This window comes from Rutidosis leptorrhynchoides, chromosome 7 (genome assembly GCF_046630445.1).
Source record: "Rutidosis leptorrhynchoides isolate AG116_Rl617_1_P2 chromosome 7, CSIRO_AGI_Rlap_v1, whole genome shotgun sequence".
Taxonomy (NCBI): domain Eukaryota; kingdom Viridiplantae; phylum Streptophyta; class Magnoliopsida; order Asterales; family Asteraceae; genus Rutidosis; species Rutidosis leptorrhynchoides.
This window is the reverse complement of record NC_092339.1, coordinates 337,266,961-337,284,863: the sequence shown is the minus strand read 5'-3', so window position 1 is coordinate 337,284,863 and position 17,903 is coordinate 337,266,961. Positions and strand designations below refer to the sequence as shown.

Here is a 17,903-nt window from a genome sequence, read left to right as displayed (position 1 = left end):
TACTCATATCTTGGTGGCAATTATAATAAACACCAATTCAATCATAGAATGTTTTTATGTACTTGTGTCTATTTCGTCAAACATTATAAAAGTGCATGTATTCTCAGTCCCAAAAATATATATTGCAAAAGCATTTAAAAAGGGAGTAATGAAACTCACGATACTGTATTTTGTAATAAAAATATATATGACGATATTGAACACGTGTAAGGTTGGCCTCGGATTCACGAACCTATATTAAGTATATATATTTTTATGTTGGTCAATATCTATCTAACAATTTATGTCAAGTCGTAGTGTATCACAATCCTAATGCTCGAGATCGATATGCAAAAGTCAACAAAAGTCAACTTGACTCAAAATGACTTCCAAAATCTATACATGTTTATTATATAATTTCAATATAGTTATTTTATATATTTTAAATATATTTATAAGATTTTATTAGAGTAAATAATACAAGTCATTTATTAATAAATAAAAATTTATATATGATAAAAATATACTTTATATAGCTCAAGTAATAAAATTTATACAGTTCACTCAATATCATAAAAAAATATAGTAGTATGTATTATTAATGTAATTATATTACGTGTGGTAAAAATACCTTTGTATCACATATTTATTTGATAAAATAATATTGATAATAATAATAATGAACCAAAAGCTGTATTATTTTGTAATAATAATAATACTAATTATTTTAATAGTAATAATAATATTATTATTATTAATGATGATGATAATAATAACTATAAAATTTATAACAATAATATTATTAATAATAATAATATTATAATAATACTAATTTTATTAATGATCATAATAATATAAGTAATAATAATTCTATAACAATTTATATATATCAACTTCATATCTATATGTTATATATTGAAAATAATAATATTAATAATACTGATTTTAAATTTTAATATTAATATTGATAATAATAATTTTGATAATAAATAATAATCTTTTATAGTAATACTAATGTCATAATAATAATAATATTACTAATAATGATAAAAATAATGAAAACGATATTTTATCTAAATCATAATCTTAACAATATTTTAACTGAATCATGATACTTATACTCATTATTTCCTAATCGACTTGTTTAATAGCTTTTAGTCCTCTTTTATATCGCATTCATAATAATGATAATAATAGTAATCATAATAGTTAGATGATACTAATATTAGTTTTAATGATAATGATACTAATAATAATAAATATTATAATAATATTAATGATAATAATAATAATAATAATAATAATAATAATAATAACGATAATATTAATATTAATAATAACCTTAATGATAATAACGATAGTAATAATAATAACAATAACAAATTTTAATGATAATACTTATATTAATAACGATAATAATAATAATAATGATAATAATTATTAGATAGTAATAATAACGACGATAATAACGACGATCGTAATAATAATAATCATTTTAATAATAATACTAAAATTAATGATAATTCAGTTGATTATATCTTTTAATTCGTTTATCGAAACTATACGCTTTCTAAATGAAAAGTTATTATTTTTTCGCCAGCTTTCTAACGGGATGCATATTATATACCTTATCTCAGTAGCATATGTATTAAATTCATGATTTATCATAAACTATTTAACAACGAAATTAAGCATACAAGCATGCATAAACATATATACTCGAGCACTAGTCGGGGATACACTATTAATATATAAAAGATAAGATATGAATGCTCACGTATCAATATTGTGATTCAATATTGCAGGAAAAGTATGTAGACGCAACGGAGATGATAAACACTAGTTTGACCTCACGAGCTATACCCCCGAACAATACTCATCACCTCCTTAGCTATAACCCATAATTTCCCTAGCTCTATCCCGCTCGAAAAACCCGTTTTGAAATGACTCGCTCATGACCTCGTCGTAGTATTTTATGTATACTACTTAATAATAATAATTTTAATAATACTAATATTAATAAGATTAATAATATTATTAATCTTAATAATAATAATATAAATATAACTAACAAAGGGAGTAAGATATCAGTGTATGTGTGTGTGTTGAAGTCTGAATTCGTTCGAACTTTATAGAATGTTTTCCTGAACTTCACCCCATGCGATCGCATGGGTTCACAGGCTTCTAGCCATGCGATAATAACGATAGTAATAATAATAATAATAATAATAATAATAATAATATTAATAATAACCTTAATGATAATAACGATAGTAATAATAATAACAATAACAATTTTTAATGATAATACTTATATTAATAACGATAATAATAATAATAATGATAATAATTATTAGATAGTAATAATAACGATGATAATAACGATGATCGTAATAATAATAATAATCATTTTAATAATAATACTAAAATTAATGATAATTCAGTTGATTATATCTTTTAATCCGTTTATCGAAACCATACGCTTTCTAAATAAAAAGTTATTAATTTTTCGCCAGCTTTCTAACGGCATGCATATTATATACCTTATCTCAGTAGCATATGTATTAAATTCATGAATTATCATAAACTATTTAACGATAAAATTAAGCATACAAGCATGCATAAACATATATACTCGAGCACTAGTCAGGGATACACTATTAATATATAAAAGATAAGATATGAATGCTCACGTATCAATATTGTGATTCAATATTGCAGGAAAAGTACGTAGACGCAACGGAGATGATAAACACTAGTTTGACCTCACGAGCTATACCCCCGAACAATACTCATCCCCTCCTTAGCTATAACCCATAATTTCCCTAGCTCTATCCCGCTCGAAAAACCCGTTTTGAAATGACTCGCTCATGACCTCGTCGTAGTATTTTATGTATACTACTTAATGGTAATAATATTAATAATACTAATATTAATAAGATTAATAATATTTATAATCTTAATAATAATAATAATATAAATAATAATATAAATATAACTAACAAAGGGAGTAAGATATCGGTGTCTGTGTGTGTGTTGAAGTCTGAATTCGCTCAAGCTTTATAGAATGTTTTCCTGAACTGCACCCCATGCGATCGCATAGGCTCACAGGCTTCTAGCCATGCGATCGCATGGCCTCTGAATCCAGCTCACACATCAATAATTGATGGCTGCCGACAGTTTATATATATATATATATATATATATATATATATATATATATATATATATATATATACATTTTATTTATATAATTATATATGTATTATATAATATTCACGTGCAAGGTTAACTTGAAATCTTAATTTCAATGACTTGTACGTTGTCACTCGACTAATGTCCTAGTTTCGATTTTTCGAACGATGTTTCGTACGCTGAGAAAACTTATACTCTACGTTACGCGACAAGTACCTTTATAATTAATTAGACTTTAATTATCGATAAACTATATCACTCGAAATGTAACTTTAACGTTCGAGTGTTTTGGTCATTTGCTTCAATAAATCATCGTCCTGTTATTCACCAAAGTATATTTAATAATATTATTTTAAATCAAAACGTTTTATGACTAAGTTAATATTATATTTTATCACCTTGTAAAATATATATATATATATATATATATATATATATATATATATATATATATATATATATATATATATATATTTTCATTTAGAAATATATATATATATTTTCATTTAGAAATATATATATTTTCATTTAGAAATATATATTTATATATATATTAGAAATATTTATTTAAATATAATATTTAGTTATTCAAAACTAATTATATTTCAGAGTTTATATAATTTAAATCGTGTTCATAATATAGCATAATTTGATATGAATCATTTATGTACTAGCGTTTACTCCGACTTCTTCTAATTAACTTATTTAAATATCAATCGAGTCACTAATCGAATACTAATATCGTTATTAAATAATTCGATATATTTATAACACGGTTTTAATTACACGTTGCAAGTTATTTATTTATATTCAATAAAATCACGGACTGCTATTATTTATAACTTGTCAAAAGGTTTCTAGAAAGATTCTAAATTTTAAGATAACGTTAAAACCTTTCCTTATCATAATGACTCAATAACAAATTGTCAAAAGTAGTTCCAGATATTTATAAAGTTATATTCTTTTTAAAGAAGACGTGACACTCGAATCCTTTTATATAATTTCTAAAATTTATATCAATAAAAGATAATGATAATAACTTTAATAATCTAATTCTTGACATGTTGTAAAATGTACTAATCTTTCAAAATATATCGTAGTACGTTTTATATCTTTAAAACAATATATATGTATGTATATATATATATATATATATATATATATATATATATATATATATATATATATATATATATATGTCAATGTGATTTAATATATATAGCATAAAACTTTAATTAGGTTTTGTATACATATTCAAATTACATTATAACACGTTTTAATAATAGAATTCTTTTTTACTAAAAACGTGTTCGTACGTTTGAAACTAAATCAAATAACTATCATAAAGTTTATTCTTCTAAAAATAAATTATATTCAGATCACATAATCTATTACTAGAACTTATGTTTATCCTCATAAGTTTGTATTAACTTGTTTAATATCAAACAGGTGTTACTATATCTATTAATTGTATTCGAAACTGCTTATATATAAGTTCAATATACTTTGTCTATATATATATATATATATATATATATATATATATATATATATATATATATATGTATATATATATATACACACACACACACGTTTCACATAACACGTTTTATTACGTAGATGTTTATCTAAAACGAATAAGTATAACGTTATACATTTAATACTTTGTTAACGTTTTCAAGTCATATAATAGATTTCATACTTGATTTTCACATCAACCAAACCGTTTAATGTTTTATTAATATTTCCTACATATATATATATACTAGATTTAAGAGCCCGTATGTTGCACGGGGACTCTTCAACAAACAATCTTGAATCGTAAAATGTTATACCAATTAACGATATGATAAAGATAGTATGACACGTATTATTGTGAATGAACTACTTAAGTATATGCTTTTATCTATAAATAAAGGTATTTAGTTATTCTTCAAACATGTAAGGATTCACCAAAGATATTACAATGTGCAAGAGATCCAAACAAAAAGTAGTGTTATTAAATTACAATGTGCAAGAAATCCAAACTTCAACTTGATTGATTCACCAAACAATTCACAAGATATGAAGACATAACAATAACATTAGGCAGTTCTATGGTCACAAGATATGACCCACCATCTTGTATTATTTGTTTGACATCAGTGAGATCAGGGGTCTTTTGCCTCGTCTTCGAGTTCCTATAATAGAATTAGATCCATGACACTACTTAAAGTAGATATTATTGTTCAATAACATATATGTTATGTCATTTAAACAAAATACATTAAAATGTTGATAAACATATGAAATTTAAGAGCTAATAACATTTTGCATTGACTATTTTTAACTTTGCATGTTTCAAAATTTTCTTGAGCTGCAAATGTAGTATCCAATAATAGCATCACATACATTTGCCACAAAAGGTAAGGGTACGGGTAAGAAAATGGGCGGGACAGACCACAAGTAAGATTGTTAAGGGTCAATTTAAAGAGGGATGATGAACATGAGCCAGTTAAGTCATCTAAGAAAATGGTTACTGACATGCACTAAACTCGAAAGACTCACTTTCAAATTGACCATGTTAACATCCTATACATGAAATAAACATCCAAAATTAAACAATAGTTTGTCTAATTAAAATAGCAATAATCATATTATCATATTATAATAGACTAACCATATATGAAATAAACAAAAAACATTAAGCTCGAATATTGTTTCGACCCGACCCAATTCAGTCCATCCTACACACATACACAAAAATACCCATTTCAACCTATTAACAACCTTACATGACCCACCCAATTGTCCACTCTGAATAAGTCTCCAAATTTTCATCCCTAAATGACCCACCCAACCTATTCACAAAAGCCTTTACCCCGGGAAAAAAAAAAAAATTAAACCTATTCACAAAAGTCTCCATAACTCATATCTTACTCAAAGATCTTTTTTTTCTTCTTTTTTCCGTGTTATGAAGTACATCTACATCGAAATAACTATCAAACACACATTCTAAGTAATTTGGTTCATTGTAAACTTTTATTATAATATGAATACGAACGAACCACACGATTCTTTCTATACACTAAGACTTCTGTTTCACATTCAAATCATCAAAAGAATGGTTTTTTTTTTTCTATTTTAAACTCAAGTAACATAAATAAGTGACTGATAATATATAACCGAAAATTAAACCAAAATTGACATTAAAAAAGACAAATTCTTCTTGCTTCAGGATCATATATGTGTTTGAATTTTCAGTTAAGGTCAAACATTTAAAGTCAACGGTAACCACAAAAGATATGGACAAATTGATTCATTGACCAATGGTGTTGGCTGCAGCTTTCTTGGCCGCAAGGGTTGCACCCTCTTTGAGTGCCACGTGGGCCTCGTTTTCCATGTTAAGAGTGAAAAGTGCAGCAACTTGTAAATATAAAGCAATGTGCCACACGGCGAAACAACTTGAACCTGCATTGCATCGTTCAGTGCTTCTTGAGCCATGTCGCTCATTAGGTAAGATAGACTACATCGAGCGTAAACGGTTGGAGACACCTTTGATCTGTGCTAAACAAACTGCACAAATCCGAAAAGGGTATTTTATTATTTTTATAACAACCAAATACGTTCATTAACTTACATGTATGACTTATATAAAATATGTAACTTAACTTTAGAATTCTTTTACCTAGCAGTCATCATTATCACAAAAAAAAAGTCAGAACATATAAATGTGAAGAGGAAAACATTACCCAAAACACAGGAGAAAAGTCCGTTATTCTTCAACCGGATACGCGCGCAAGGATGAGGTTAGGTATTTACAACGCAAACCAAACACAAAAATCAATTAAGTTACTGCATATGAAAAGATATTACACAAATTGTTCCTCATTATGTATTAAGATGAACTTCAACTAACTATTCAGTCGTAGGCAGTATGAGCTAAAAGCACGAGAATCAGTTAACTTATTCATACGAAACATTAAAATGCTCTTGTATAATTTTATAAGGATGATCAAATGACAATGGCAACGGCAACACAAATGAGCCTCAGATTAGTGAATAAAATCACCACAGCTTTTGTAATAGTTACCTGAGTTTGCAGTTGGTCTCTGTATCGTGGTATACGTATTGACGCTCAACCCCCACTCACAAACAGGTTTTATGACAGCAAACGCAGATTAGAAGTTCGAAGTATAACTTACAGCACAACCTGAAAAATATATACATGGACAACAATATTAATAATAAAAACGATGAGAGGATAAACAGGGTTCACTAACCGTAGCAACCATTTGTTGAAAAAAACTACCTCAGTGGTTAAAAGTAACACCAAAATGTATGCGAGATAAAGGCCTAAAACATCAATTAGTATGTTTAAAAAGACATATAGGTTGATTATTCTTACTATTAGTCATCACCATAAGATGAATAATTTATTTTTTCGGTCCATAGATTGTCAATTGCACAGATGCCAAGATCAAGAAAAGTTAACATGGTGACAATAAAACCTAGCAGATTACATACTATAAAGAAAAATGAAATAGCCAAAACCGTACCTATCATCCATCCGAACGTAAGATAACGTTTCCTTATAAGCTAAAAAAAAGAAAAAAGAACAAAAAAAACTCATGAAGTAGGCCAATCCACTTTTGAGATCAGGATATTCTCAACCATTTAGCTTCGTCATGGCCCTTAAAGGTTCCGAAAAACAGAAGCAAATTGGGACAGCAAGAATCTCTATAAGCTTTAAATCCCCTCCCATTCTGCAAGAACTGTTTATAGACATCAGCACTCAGAGTTTTATTTATTGTAATCCACTTATCTTTGGTCCTTTTCTCATGATGTCAGCCATCAACGCTGCAGTAGGAAAACTTAAATGTTAAAAACTTATGATCTGTCACTGTATAACATCTTATGTGATGGACCAAGCATGATGGGTTATAGGTAGTGGGTCAACACTGCCACCATTAATTAGAATCTTTACATCAAAGATAAAATTGAAATTATAAGCCTAAATTAGATCCATTTTCAAATTTTATCTCAAGATAGAGCACAAAACTTCAAAGTTATTTTACTTGGCCAAAATCAATGTCACTGTCCCATTCTAAAAGATATAACCAAAAGGCTTCCAAGACACACTTCTATCTAACCAAAAGTCTTCCAAGGCACACTTTTAACACAAGGTTTCTGTCATTAACTTATATATCAAAAATCAAATAGTTTATCATTTCATAAGTTTAATGAATACCAATCTTAAGTGTTACATGGAAATACAGAATAACAACAAAAAAACATACAAATACGATATAATTGTCAATGAAATATGAAACAAATATTGCAAACAATTATCAATTTAAGGTACCATACAAATTCTGAACCGACAAAAAGCCTGAGGAATAGAAGATCAGATACAAACTTAATTTAGATCAACACATTGTTAGGTATTATATATAGATCACCTACTGAACACCCGTTAATTAATAATTAATACCAATTCAAACGTAACTTCCAAATAACACCCTAATATCATATGCAACCCTAATTCACACAACCACGATACATAATCAGTCCACACAGGCATTTAATTAAACACCTTATATGCATGACACATAAACTAAATAAAAAAACTGTATCAACATACGCTTCCAAGATTTGATTCATTGTTTTAAATGGTTTGATTTTGTGGCAAAAAAATAGCAATCAGATGAAATTGATGGAAGTTGAAATTTTAAGGAAAAAGAAGCGATTGTAGATTTCGTATTAACATTTTGACATGAAAAAACCGTAATTGTTTGACGAATAAATCAAGCGGTGTTTACGTATAAGATGAAATTTAGCTATTCTTTTAGTACAATTTGATTTGTTCATTCACTCAGTTTAAAACACAACACACAAAAATTTGATTGCAATATATAGCATATTCAAATACATACCTGTTGGTAAGCCGAATAAACCATCAAAGCAGATGAGATGAGAAGACGTATTTGGGAGATGAGATGAGGATTATAATATGTTCAAAGATATGTTGACACATTGAATCAGTTGATATATTAGGGTTTATAGTAGATGGAGTGGGTTGCGGCGTCAGAGATGAGAGTAGGGGGTTTTTTTTTTTTCCCGTGATTTTTCATTGATTTGAGATGCGAAGGTGGAATTTTTGATGATTAATTAGCGTTAGTTGTGATTAATACATATCAGCAATAATGTTTAAGATGTAATTAGGGGCTGCCTCGTTGGATTTAAATTCAGGATTTATAAATATGTATAGATAGATAGATAGATAGATAGATAGATAGATGTACAGATAGATAGATATATATACATACATATCTATCTATTTACACATAATTGTTCGTGAATAAAGGGTAATTAATTACATGAATATAGTTTCAAAACTTTTTGTAACTCAACATTACAGACTTTGTTTATCGTGTCGAAAACATATAAAGATCAAGTTTGAATTTGGTCGAAAATTTCCGGTGAAATGTCCCGTTCATATTGATTATAAATGTTCCATATTAATTGATTTCGTCGCGAGGTTTTGACCTCTATATGAGACGTTTTTCAAAGACTGCATTCATTTTTAAAACAACCATAACCTTTATTTTATCGATAAAGGTTTAAAAAAAACATTACATAAATTATCAAATAATGATAATCTAAAATATAACGTTTACACACGACCATTACATAATGGTTTACATTAAGAATATATTACATCAAAAATAAGTTTCTTGAATGCAGTTTTTACACAATATCATACAAGCATGGACTCCAAATCTTGTCCTTATTTTAGTATGCAACAGCGGAAGCTCTTAATAATCACCTGAGAATAAACATGCTTAAAACGTCAACAAAAAATGTTGGTGAGTTATAGGTTTAACCTATATATTATCAAATCATAATAATAGACCACAAGATTTCATATTTCAATATACATCCCATACATAGAGATAAAATTCATTCATATGGTGAACACCTGGTAACCGACATTAACAAGATGCATATAGAATATCCCCATCATTCCGGGACACCCATCGGACATGATAAAATCGAAGTACTAAAGCATTCCAAATTCCAGAATGGGGCTTGTTGGGCCCGATAGATCTATCTTTAGGATTCGCGTCAATTTGGGGGTCTATTCCCAAATTCTTAGGCTACCAAGCTAAAAATGGGCATATTCGGCTTCGATCATTTACCCATATAATGTAGTTTCATTTACTTGTGTCTATTTCGTAAAACATTTATAAAATTTGCATGTATTCTCATCCCAAAATATTAGATTTTAAAAGTGGGACTATAACTCACTTTCACAAACTTTTACTTCGTCGGGAAGTAAGACTTGGCCACTGGTCGATTCACGAACCTATAATAAATATGTACATATATATCAAAGTATGTTCAAAATATATTTACAACATTTTTAATACGTTTTAATGTTTTAAATTTATTAAGTCAGCTGTCTTCGTTAGTAACCTACAACTAGTTGTCCATAGTTAGATGTACAGAAATAAATCGATATATATTATCTTGGATCAATCCAAGACCCAGTGTATACACGTCTCAGGCTAGATCACAACTCAAAGTATATATATTTTTGGAATCAACCTCAACCTTGTATAGCTAACTCCAACATTACTGCATATAGAGTGTCTATGGTTGTTCCAAATAATATATATATATGGGTCGATATGATATGTCAAAACATTTGCATGCGTGTCTATGGTATCCCAAGATTACATAATATATTAGAATACATGTATAATACAATATAAGTTAGCTAGGATATGGTTTGTATAGAATTGTTACAATATTTCCCGTAGCTACAACAATCAAAAAAATATCCAATCTTGTTTTACCCATAACTTCTTCGTTTTAAATCCGTTTTGAGTGAATCAAATTGCTATGGTTTCATATTGAACTATATTTTATGAATCTAAACAGAAAAAGTATAGGTTTATAGTCAGAAATATAAGTTACAAGTCGTTTTTGTAAGAGGTAGTCATTTCAGTCGAAAGAACGACGTCTTGATGACCATTTTGAAAAAACATACTTCCACTTTGAGTTTAACCATTATCTTTGGATATAGTTTCATGTTCATAAAAAAAATAAATTTCCCAGAAGAACAACTTTTAAATTAAAGTTTATCATAGTTTTTAATTAACTAACCCAAAACAGTCCGCGGTGTTACTACGACGACGTATATCCGGTTTTACGGTGTTTTTCGTGTTTCCAGATTTTAAATCATTAAGTTAGAATATCATATAGATATAGAACATGCGTCTAGTTGATTTTAAAAGTCAAGTTAGAATGATTAAATTTTGTTTGTGAACAAGTTTAGAATTAACTAAACTATGTTCTAGTGATTTCAAGTTTAAACCTTCGAATAAAGTAGTTTTATATATACGAATCGAATGATGTTATGAACATCATTACTACCTCAGGTTTTGTGCATAAACCTACTAGAAATGAGAAAAATAGATCTAGCTTCAAAGGATCCTTGGATGGCTTGAAAGTTCTTGAAGCAAAATCATGACATGAAAACAAGTTCAAGTAAGATTTTCACTCGAAATAAGATTGTTAAAGTTATAGAAATTGAATCAAAGTTTGAATATGAGTATTATCTTATATTAGAAAGATATCTTACTGTAAATAAGAAAGATTTCTTGAGGTTGGATGATCACTCAAAGTGGATTTGCAAGATTGGAAGTAAGCTAGCAAACTTGGAAGTATTCTTGATTTTATGAAACTAGAACTTATAGAATTTATGAAGAACACTTAGAACTTGAAGATAGAACTTGAGAGAGATCAATTAGATGAAGAAAATTTAAGAATGAAAGTGTTTGTAGGTATTTTTGGTCGTTGGTATATGGATTAGATATAAAGGATGTGTAATTTTGTTTACATGTAAATAAGTCATGAATGATTACTAATATTTTTGTAATTTTATGAGATATTTCATGCTAGTTGCCAAATGATGGTTCTCAGATGTGTTAAGTGACTCACATGGGCTGCTAAGAGCTGATCATTGGAGTGTATATACCAATAGTACATACATCTAAAAGCTGTGTAATGTACGAGTAAGAATACGGGTGCATACGAGTAGAATTGTTGATGAAATTGAACGAGGATTTAATTGTAAGCATTTTTGTTAAGTAGAAGTATTTTGATAAGTGTCTTGAAGTCTTTCAAAAGTGTATGAATACATATTAAAACACTACATGTATATACATTTTAACTGAGTCGTTAAGTCATCGTTAGTCGTGACATGTAAGTGTTGTTTTGAAACCTTTAGGTTAACGATCATGTTAAATGTTGTTAACCCATTGTATATTATATCTAAAGAGATGTTAAATTATTACATTATCGTGATATTATGATGTATTAATATATCTTAATATGATATATATACAATTAAATGTCGTTACAACGATAATCGTTACATATATGCCTCGTTTCGAAATCATTAAGTTAGTAGACTTGTTTTTACATATGTAGTTCATTGTTAATATACTTAATGATGTTTTTACTTATCATAATATCATGTTAGCTATATATATATCCATATATATGACATCATATAGTTTTTACAAGTTTTAACGTTCGTGAATCACCGGTCAACTTGGGTGGTCAATTGTCTATATGAAACCTATTTCAATTAATCAAGTCTTAACAAGTTTGATTGCTTAACATGTTGGAAATACTTAATCATGTAAATATCAATTTCATTTAATATATATAAATATGGAAAAGTTCGGGACACTACAGTACCTACTCGTTAAATAAATTTCGTCCCGAAATTTTAAGCAGTTGGAGGTGTTGACGTATCTTCTGGAAATAAGTGCGGGTATTTCTTCTTCATCTAATCTTCTTGTTCCTAGGTGAACTCGGGTCCTCTACGAGAATTCCATCGAACCTTAACAATTGGTATCTTATTTTGCTTAAGTCTTTTAACCTCACGATCCATTATTTCGACGGGTTCTTCGATGAATTGAAGTTTTTCGTTGATTTGGATTTCGTCTAACGGAATAGTGAGATCTTCTTTAGCAAAACATTTCTTCAAATTTGAGACATGGAAAGTGTTATGTACAGCTGTGAGTTGTTGAGATAACTCAAGTCGGTAAGCTACTGGTCCGACACGATCAATAATCTTGAATGGTCCAATATACCTTGGATTTAATCTTCCTCGTTTACCAAATCGAACAACGCCTTTCCAAGGTGTAACTTTAAGCATGACCATCTCTCCAATTTCAAATTCTATATCTTTTCTTTTAATGTCAGCATAGCTCTTTTGTCGACTTTGGGCGGTTTTCAACCGTTGTTGAATTTGGATAATCTTCTCGGTAGTTTCTTGTATTATCTCTGGACCCGTAATCTGTCTATCCCCCACTTCACTCCAACAAATCGGAGACCTGCACTTTCTACCATAAAGTGCTTCAAACGGCGCCATGTCAATGCTTGAATGGTAGCTGTTGTTGTAGGAAAATTCTACTAACGGAAGGTGTCTATCCCAACTGTTTCCAAAATCAATAACACATGCTCGTAGCATGTCTTCAAGTGTTTGTATTGTCCTTTTACTCTGCCCATCAGTTTGTAGATGATAGGCCGTACTCATGTCTAGACGAGTTCCTAATGCTTGCTGTAATGTCTGCCAGAATCTTGAAATAAATCTGCCATCCCTATCAGAGATAATAGAGATTGGTATTCCATGTCTGGAGACGACTTCCTTCAAATACAGTCGTGCTAACTTCTCCATCTTGTCATCTTCTCTTATTGGCAGGAAGTGTGCTGATTTGGTGAAAAGATCAACTATTACCCAAATAGTATCAAAACCACTTGCAGTCCTTGGCAATTTAGTGATGAAATCCATGGTAATGTTTTCCCATTTCCATTCCGGGATTTCGGGTTGTTGAAGTAGACCTGATGGTTTCTGATGCTCAGCTTTGACCTTAGAACACGTCAAACATTCTCCTACGTATTTAGCAACATCGACTTTCATACCCGGCCACCAAAAATGTTTCTTAAGATCCTTGTACATCTTTTCCGTTCCAGGATGTATTGAGTATCTGGTTTTATGAGCTTCTCTAAGTACCAGTTCTCTCATATCTCCAAATTTTGGTACCCAAATTCTTTCAGCCCTATACCGGGTTCCGTCTTCCCGAATATTAAGATGCTTCTCCGATCCTTTGGGTATTTCATTCTTTAAATTTCCCTCTTTTAAAACACCTTGTTGCGCCTCTTTTATTTGAGTAGTAAGGTTATTGTGAATCATTATATTCATAGCTTTTACTCGAATGGGTTCTCTGTCCTTTCTGCTCAAGGCGTCAGCTACCACATTTGCCTTCCCCGGGTGGTAACGAATCTCAAAGTCGTAATCATTCAACAATTCAATCCACCTGCACTGCCTCATGTTCAGTTGTTTCTGATTAAATATGTGTTGAAGACTTTTGTGGTCGGTATATATAATACTTTTGACCCCATATAAGTAGTGCCTCCAAGTATTTAATGCAAAAATAACCGCGCGTAATTCCAAATCATGCGTCGTATAATTCTGCTCGTGAATCTTCAATTGTCTTGACGCATAAGCAATTACCTTCGTTCATTGCATTAATACACAACCGAGGCCTTGCTTTGAGGCGTCACAATATATCACAAAATCATCACTCCCTTCAGGTAATGACAATATAGGTGCCGTAGTTAACTTTTACTTTCACAATTGAAACGCTTTTTCTTGTTCATCATTCCATTCAAATTTACTCCCTTTATGCGTTAATGCAGTCAAGGGTTTTGCTATTTTGGAAAAAATCTTGGATGAATCTCCTGTAATAACCAGCTAGCCCTAAAAATTGGCGTATGTATTTTGGAGTTTTCGGGGTTTCTCACTTTTCAACGGTTTCAATCTTTGCTGGATCCACCTGAATACCTTCTTTGTTCACTATATGACCGAGGAATTGAACTTCTTCCAACCAAAATGCACACTTTGAAAACTTAGCGTACAGTTTTTCTTTTCTTAACAACTCTAGCACTTTTCTCAAATGTTCTTCATGCTCTTGGTCATTCTTTGAGTAAATTAGTATGTCATCGATGAGAACAATGACAAACTTGTCAAGTTATGGTCCACACACTCGGTTCATGAGGTCCATGGACACAGCTGGTGCGTTAGTCAACCCAAACGGCATAACCATAAACTCGTAATGACCGTAACGCGTCCTAAAAGCAGTCTTTGGAATATCATCCTCCTTCACCCGCATTTGATGATACCCAGAACGTAAATCAATCTTCAAATAAACCGACGAGCCTTGTAGTTGATCAAATAAGTCATCGATTCTCGGTAGTAGATAACGGTTCTTGATGGTAAGTTTGTTCAACTCTCTGTAGTCGATACACAACCTGAATGTATCATCTTTCTTCTTGACAAACAGAACAGTAGCTCCCCATGGTGATGTACTTGGTCGAATGAAACCACGCTCTAACAGTTCCTATAATTGACTTTGTAATTCTTTCATTTCGCTGGGTGCGAGTCTGTATGGAGCACGAGCTATTGGTGCAGCTCCTGGTACAAGTTCTATTTAAAATTCAACAAATCGATGTGGGGGTAATCCCGGTAATTCTTTCGGAAATACATCGGGAAATTCTTTTGCGACGGGAACATCACTGATGTTCTTTTCTTCAGGTTTAACTTCCTTGATGTGTGCTAGAATGACGTAACAACCTTTTCTTATTAGTTTCTGCGCCTTCAAACTACTAATAAGATTTAATTTTGCGTTGTTCTTTTCTCCGTACACCATTAAAGGTTTTCCTTTTTCACGCATAATGCGAATCGCATTTTTGTAACAACCGACCTCTGCTCTCACTTTTTCAACCAGTCCATGCCAATTATTACATCAAAACTCCCTAACTCGACTGGTATTAAATCAATTTTAAACGTTTCATCCCCCAGTTTAATTTCTCTATCCCGACATATATTATTTACTGAAATTAATTTACCGTTTGCTAATTCGAGTAAAAATTTACTATCCAAAGGCGTCAATGGGCAACTTAACTTAGCACAAAAATCTCTACTCATATAGCTTCTATCCGCACCCGAATCAAATAAAACATAAGCAGATTTATTATCAATAAGAAACGTACTCGTAACAAGCTCTGGGTCTTCCTGCGCTTCTGCCGTATTAATATTGAAAACTCTTCCGCGGCCCTGCCCATTAGTATTTCCCTGATTCGGGCAATTACTTCTAATGTGGCCCGGTTTTCCACATCCATAACAACCAAAGGTGGCATTACTTGTTTCGCCACTATTTGTTCCTTTAGTTCTGTTAAACTTTAGTCCGTAGACCTCACACTTATTCGTACCATGGCCAGTTCTTTTACAATTGGTGCAAAATGTCGTGCAGAACCCATTCTGGTGGTACTCTTCACACCTTTGGCATTTTTGGTTTTTGTTGCCGTTGTTGTTATTGATGTTGTTGTTGGGATGTTTGTTGTAGTTATTGTTGGGATTGCAGTTATTGTTGCGATTGTTGTTGCAGTTGTTGGGATAGTTGTTGCGATTGTGGTTGTAATTGTTGTTGTTGTATTGGTGACCCTTGTCACTGGTTTCTTCCCACTTTCTCTTGAGTTGTTTCGTGTTGGCTTCTTCAGCCGCCTGCTCTTTAATTCTTCCCTCAATCTGATTTATGATTTTATGAGCCATTCGACTTGCCTTTTGTATGGAAGCGGGCTCGTGTGAACTCACATCTTCTTGAATCCTTACTAGTAACCCTTTTATAAACACGTCGATCTTCTCTTCTTCATCTTCGAACGTTCCTGGACATAATAGGCACAACTCTGTGAATCGTTGTTCATATGTGGTAATGTCGAACCCTTGTGTTCGTAACTCTCTAAGCTCTACCTTGAGCTTATTGACTTCGTTTCTAGGACGGTACTGCTCGTTCATCAATTGCTTGAATGCCGACCACGGTAGTGCGTAAGCATCATTTTGTCCTACCTGTTCAAGATAGGTGTTCCACCACGTTAACACAGTACCTGTGAAGGTATGCCTAGCGTACTTAACTTTGTCCTCTTCAGTACACTTACTTATGGCAAACACCGATTCGACTTTCTCTGTCCACCGTTTCAATCCAATTGGTCCTTCAGTTCCATCAAATTCCAAAGGTTTGCAGGCAGTGAATTCTTTGTAGGAGCATCCTACACGATTTCTTGTGGAATTAGTTCCACTGCTAGATCCAGAGTTATTGTTATTTTGCATCGCAGCCTGTACTGCGGCTATGTTTGCTGCAAGGAAAACAGGGAAGTCTTCCTCGCTCATGTTCAAATTCTGACGAGTCGCTGGTGCCATTTCCTTCAAAAATAGCCAAAAGAATTGAGTTAATCATATAGAATTTAAGAGTAGTCAATAGTATCTCGTAGCATTATATGAACTTATTTATAAAAGTTTTTTCTTCATATTAGCATTTTATAGTTTTAATTCGGATAGTACCTACCCGTTAAGTTCATACTTACTAGCTACTGTACAACTCAACTACTACGCTTCTATATGAAAAACTTATTACAATAATATTTCGCGTTCAAACTTTATACAAAATATTACAAACTTACAATACCGCTATTATACATATAGGATGAAATATAGCACATAATAACTTTGCTACCCGGAAGCTATAAAGGCAATTCTAGTTAATACGCAAGTTGTTCAGCAAAAGAAATAAAGACACATGATTCATAAGTCCAGAAACAAGTCATGCATTCTG

General features: G+C 30.9%; 1 long non-coding RNA gene across 2 annotated transcripts; it reads right to left on the bottom strand.

Annotated features, from left to right (window-relative positions):
• Positions 1 to 6,328: 6,328 nt before the first annotated feature.
• On the bottom strand, positions 6,329 to 9,286 carry LOC139858398 (uncharacterized). 2 transcript variants are annotated; one of them, XR_011762931.1, is made up of 4 exons: positions 9,090 to 9,286; positions 7,713 to 8,013; positions 6,906 to 7,366; positions 6,329 to 6,729 (listed from the first exon to the last, which is right to left on the bottom strand). It is a non-coding gene; the product is annotated as an uncharacterized lncRNA (long non-coding RNA). The 2 variants fall into 2 exon arrangements; XR_011762930.1 differs by having other exon boundaries at positions 6,906 to 8,013.
• Positions 9,287 to 17,903: the final 8,617 nt, after the last annotated feature.